The sequence below is a fragment of the Diospyros lotus genome, chromosome 8, assembly GCF_014633365.1.
Source record: "Diospyros lotus cultivar Yz01 chromosome 8, ASM1463336v1, whole genome shotgun sequence".
Lineage (NCBI taxonomy): Eukaryota > Viridiplantae > Streptophyta > Magnoliopsida > Ericales > Ebenaceae > Diospyros > Diospyros lotus.
The window spans coordinates 19583644-19589657 of NC_068345.1; the positions used below are offsets into that span (position 1 = coordinate 19583644).

A 6014-nucleotide genomic window follows, 5' to 3' on the forward strand; every position below is an offset into this window, starting at 1 on the left:
AATAAGAGTAGGTTTTGAGGGAAAAAAATCAGTTTCCCGGTTACTGTTCATAGCTTTTCACTTGCTCCGATTGAGCTGATTTTTGGTGTCCAAAGAAATGGGGGTGTGGGGATCAATAGTCACAGATTTGCTGTGAAAAGAGCCTTTTTTGGCCAAATTCCAACGTTTAGACCACTTTTTGGGCCATTTTGTGTTTCTCAGTGGCTAATTTGGTGTGGTTTTTAGTGTTTTTAGGTCCCTCAGTGTTTTTGTGTTGAAATTTTGTGAAAAATTGCATAAAAAAATCGTCTAAGGGCTTATTGTTTTACCTGTTTTTGTGTTTTTGTGTTTGTGTGTTTTTTTTGTTTTTGTTTGTGTGTTTTTTGTGTTTCTGTGTTCTTGGTATGCATAGGCCATTTTGTGTGCTGTTTTTGTGCTAATCTCTAGTGCATGACCAGGTCATCTAAGAAAACATTACTTGACTTGGATCTTGAATTAGAGAACACTCTTAGAAGGCAAGCTAGAGAGCTTAAGTCTCGGGATAGGATTGACCCTAACAGTACTTCTAATACTTCATCTGAACCTATTCCAGCATTCATCAATATGGCAGATAATGGTAATGGAGATAATGCAAACAATGCAAATAATGGAAATAATGGTAATGGCAATAATGGAAATCATGGAAATAATGCAAATCATGGTCATTTGGATGGTAGAACTATTAGAGAGCTGGCTGCACCTGATGTGCATTACCAGCCCCTATGTATTCAATATCCACAGCTAGATGCTAACTTTGAACTTAAGTCTGGACTGATTCATTTGTTGCCCAAGTTTCATGGCCTTGCAGGAGAGGATCCACACAAGCATCTGAAAGAGTTTCATGTGGTTTGCTCAACCATGCGGCCACAAGGAGTAGATGAAGAGCAGATCAAGCTGAGAGCCTTCCCATTCTCACTTGATGGATCAGCCAAGGATTGGCTCTACTACCTGCCACCAGCTGCCATTACCAGCTGGGATGGATTGAAAAGAATCTTCCTGGAAAAATTCTTTCCAGCCTCCAGAACAGCATCAATAAGGAAGGAAATTTGTGGTATAAGGCAGATGAGTGGTGAAACTCTACATGAGTATTGGGAGAGGTTCAAGAAGTTGTGTTCCAGCTGCCCTCACCATCAGATAAGTGACCAACTCCTAATTCAATATCTCTATGAAGGTCTAATCCCCATGGACAGGTACTTGGTAGATGCTGCAAGTGGAGGAGCCTTGGCAGAGAAGACCCCAGCAGCTGCACAAGAACTGATATCAAAGATGGCACAAAATGCTCAGCAGTTTGGCACCAGAATTAACACTCCTACAAAAGCCATAAATGAAGTCAATGTGGCTGCCACTATGGACCAGCAAAGGATGGAAAACAAGCTTGAGGAATTGGCTTCCATGGTCAGGCAGTTGGCATTAGAGAGAAAGCAACAGCAGCTTTGTGGCATTTGCTCCTTGCCATCCCATACAACAGACCAATGCCCACAGTTGCAAGAAAATAATGAGACATGTGCAGGCATTTTTCCTGGAAGACCATTCCAGCACCAGCAGCACAGCCAACCACAACCACAACCTTCCAATAGGTATGACCCATACTCAGCCACCTACAATCCAGGTTGGAGAGACCATCCGAACCTCAGATATGGCAGCCCTTCCAATCAACATGTGCACCAGCAGCCATACCACCAGAATCAACCATTTCAGCAGAGGTTCCATCCTTCAATTTCCAGCAACCATACTCCACCACCAAGGCAGAATCAAGCCATGCAACAAGCACCACCATTACCCAAGTCAGAACCTACCTTAGATGATCTTGTCAAACAACTAGCAGCCAATACACTCCAATTCCAACAGAAAACAGAAACCACCATTCAAAACTTGGAGACCCAAATAGGCCAGCTAGCCACAAACATCAATGAGTTAAGGAGTCAAGGTTCCGGGCAGCTTCCTTCACAACCAGTTGCCAATCCAAGGGGTAATGTTAGTGCCATCATGCTTCGAAATGGGAAAGAAGTAATCAACCAAACCCCTCCACCATCATCAAACATGGAGCAGCATGTAGAGAAGCAGAATGTAGAGGGTAGCAAAGAGCAGCAACCCCTCTCAGTCCAAGAAGCCAAGCAACCAAACTCCAGCTATCAAGAACAAGGAGAGTCTTCCAACATCCAGCCCCTACCATTCCCACATCGAGCAACACAAAACAAGAAAAGAGCAGAGGCCGAAGTGGATAAAGAGATTCTGGAAACATTCCAGAAAGTTGAAGTCAACATCCCCCTCCTTGAAGCCATTAGACAGATCCCCAAGTATGCAAAATTTCTCAAAGATTTGTGTACTCACAAGAGGAAGCTTATGGGGAATGAGAAGATCAACCTTGGGAGAAATGTCTTTGCCCTTATCCAACCTGCCATGCCAGCAAAGTGTAAAGATCCAGGGATGTTCTCCATTCCTTGTACTATAGGAGACATGCAATTTAGCAATGCTTTACTAGATTTAGGTGCATCCATTAATGTCATGCCTAACTCTATTTATGCTTCATTGCAGTGTGGTCCTTTGAAGCCAACAGGAGTGGTTGTCCAACTAGCCAATAGAAGTACTGCACACCCCACTGGAGTCCTAGAAGATGTGCTGGTTAAGGTTAAGGATTTAATCTTTCCAGCAGATTTTTATGTTTTGAATATGGAAGATAACAGCACACTTGAGCATGCACCCTTGATCCTAGGGAGACCATTCTTAAAAACTGCTAGAACTATTATCAATGTGCATGAGGGTACACTTTCCATGGAATTTGCTGGTAACACAATTAACTTCAAGATACTTGATGCCATGAAATTCCCTGCCGAGGATCATTCCACTTTTCAAGTAAATAGAGTTGACCTGTTAGTGAACGAAGCATGTTCTGAGTCTTCTGATTTAATTGATAAACTCCCCACTGTGCATGAGTTCCCAGATATGATTATTTGCACTAATTGTAGTGATGGAGAGAGTCAATGTGCTGCATGCTTAGAGATTGCTGAATTTTTGCATAGGCATGAGTCTGATTTTGATGCTAACATTTCCCAAGTGGAAGATAGTGCTGCTAACCTTGTTGAGCAGGTTGATAGTGCCTTGGAGTTAGAGTTCCAGTCAAATAGATCAGCCCCCTCTTTGCAGCAGCCACCCACCATTCAGTGCAAGCCTTTGCCTCAGCACCTCAAGTATGCATTCTTGGAGAAAGATGAGAAGCTGCCAGTCATCATTGCAAACAACTTGCAGCCTGACCAAGAGAGAAAGTTGCTGGATGTGCTGAAAAATAATAAGAAAGCAATTGGGTGGACTTTAGCGGACATAACTGGAATCAGCCCATCTGTTTGCATGCATCGTATTTTATTGGAGGAAGGAGCAAAACCAGCAAGGCAGCCTCAAAGAAGACTTAACCCAACCATCCTTGATGTGGTAAAATAGGAGGTAAGTAAATTACTTGCAGCCGGTATTATTTACCCTATTTCTGATAGCAAGTGGGTGAGTCCCGTGCAGGTTGTTCCAAAAAAGACGGGCATCACGGTGGTCCCAAATGAGCACAATGAGCTCATCCCCATGAGAGTGCAGAACAGTTGGAGAGTCTGCATTGATTATAGAAAGCTGAACCAAGCAACCAGAAAAGATCATTTCCCCCTCCCATTCATTGATCAGATGTTGGAGAGGTTGGCTGGTAAGTCACACTATTGTTTCCTTGACGGTTTTTCTGGATACTTTCAGATTTGCATAGCCCCAGAGGATCAAGAGAAGACCACCTTCACCTGCCCCTTTGGCACATTCGCTTATAGAAGAATGCCTTTCGGTCTATGTAATGCTCCAGGTACCTTTCAGCGATGCATGGTAAGTATATTTTCAGATTTTCTAGAGCATTGCATGGAAGTATTCATGGATGATTTTTCAGTTTATGGCACTTCTTTTGATGATTGCTTGGTTAGCTTGGGTAGAGTCCTAGAGAGATGCATTGAAAAGAACCTTGTTTTAAATTTCGAAAAATGTCATTTCATGGTAGAACAAGGAATTGTTTTAGGGCATGTTCTATCTAAGAAGGGTATAGAAGTGGATCGGTCTAAGGTTGATGTTATTGCTTCATTGCCTTACCCCACCTCTGTGAGAGAGGTGCGTTCTTTCCTTGGCCATGCAGGATTTTACAGGAGATTCATCAAGGATTTCAGCAAGATTGCACTTCCACTTTCCCACCTTCTCCAGAAAGAAGTGACCTTCCACTTTGATGAGCAGTGCAAGCGAGCATTCGAGGAACTGAAGAGTCGATTGATTTCTCCACCCATCATACAGCCACCCGACTGGGAGTTGCCCTTCGAGCTGATGTGCGACGCCTCCAACTTTGCAGTGGGCGCCGTCCTTTCACAACGTGTGGAGAAGAAGTCACATGTCATTGCCTATGCCTCGCGCACCTTGGATGCTGCTCAAGCAAACTACACCACGACTGAGAAGGAGCTTTTAGCTATTGTGTTTGCTTTAGATAAATTTCGCTCCTATCTTCTGGGTTCTAATGTTGTCGTGTTTTCTGACCATGCAGCCTTGAAATACCTATTGAAGAAGCCCGATGCTAAGCCCCGGTTGATACGATGGATGCTCCTACTTCAGGAGTTCAATGTGGAGATAAAAGACAAGAGTGGGGCCGAGAACCTAGTAGCTGATCATTTGAGCAGGGTCCCTCCTTCTTCAGATTCCACAGTCATGGACTCCCAGCCTATCAGGGATGATTTCCCAGATGAGTTATTATACCACATTCATGGTGTTGAGCCCTGGTATGCTGATTTGGTGAATTATTTAGTTGCTTCTGAATTACCTGCATATTTTAAGAAGGAACAGCTAAATAAATTTAAGAGTCAGGCTCGGTATTATGTGTGGGATGATCCCTATCTGTGGCGCATGTGTAGTGACCAGGTCATTAGGAGATGTGTGCCTAACCATGAGTTTGCATCTGTCTTAAATTTTTGTCACACACTTGCATGTGGTGGTCACTTTGGTCCCCAACGTACAGCTAGGAAAGTCCTAGATTCTGGATTATATTGGCCTTCACTCTTTAAGGATTCATATGAGTTCTGTAAGAATTGCACACGTTGCCAACACACAGGCACTATATCACGTAGGAATGAAATGCCTCAACAACCCTTATTGTTTTGTGAAATCTTTGATGTTTGGGGCATTGACTTCATGGGTCCATTTCCTGTGTCATTTGGTTATTTGTACATTCTGTTAGCTGTGGATTATGTTTCTAAGTGGGTGGAAGCTAAAGCCACCAGGACTGATGATGCTTCTGCGGTTGCAGATTTTGTTCGTTCTAACATCTTTTGTAGGTTTGGCATACCCAGGGCCATCATCAGTGACCAAGGATCCCACTTTTGCAATAGAAAGATGGACACCCTACTTCGTAAGTATGGGGTAATACACAAAGTGGCGACTCCTTATCATCCACAGACTAATGAGCAAGCTGAAGTCTCAAATAGGGAAATCAAGCAGATTTTGGAGAAGACTGTCCAGCCCAATAGGAAAGACTGGAGCACGAGATTAGAAGATGCACTTTGGGCCTACCGCACGGCCTACAAAACCCCCATCGGCATGTCCCCTTATAGGTTGGTTTTTGGAAAAGCGTGTCACTTGCCGGTGGAGGTGGAGCATAAGGCATATTGGGCGGTGAAGCAATGCAATATGGACATCAGTCAATCGGGGTCCCAAAGAAAGCTCCAACTTCAAGAGCTTGAGGAGATTAGGATGGACGCATATGAGAACTCACGCATCTACAAGGAGAAGACCAAGGCTGTGCATGACAAGCTTATTGTGAAGAAGACATTCGAAGTTGGCCAGAAAGTTCTGCTATACAATTCCCGTCTCAAGTTGATGCCCGGTAAGTTACGTTCTCGTTGGACTGGTCCTTTCATAGTTATTCATGTTTTTCCCTTTGGTGCAGTTGCAATCAAGGACGAGTCCAATGCAAAGCAATTCACAGTGAACGGGCAGCGGCT

General features: G+C 43.8%; 1 non-coding gene across 1 annotated transcript; it reads right to left on the reverse strand.

Moving 5' to 3' along the window:
• Positions 1-1049: 1049 nt before the first annotated feature.
• On the reverse strand, positions 1050-1154 carry LOC127809044 (small nucleolar RNA R71). The gene has a single exon (XR_008025050.1). It is a non-coding gene; the product is annotated as a small nucleolar RNA R71 (small nucleolar RNA).
• Between the last annotated feature and the right edge of the window lie 4860 nt (positions 1155-6014).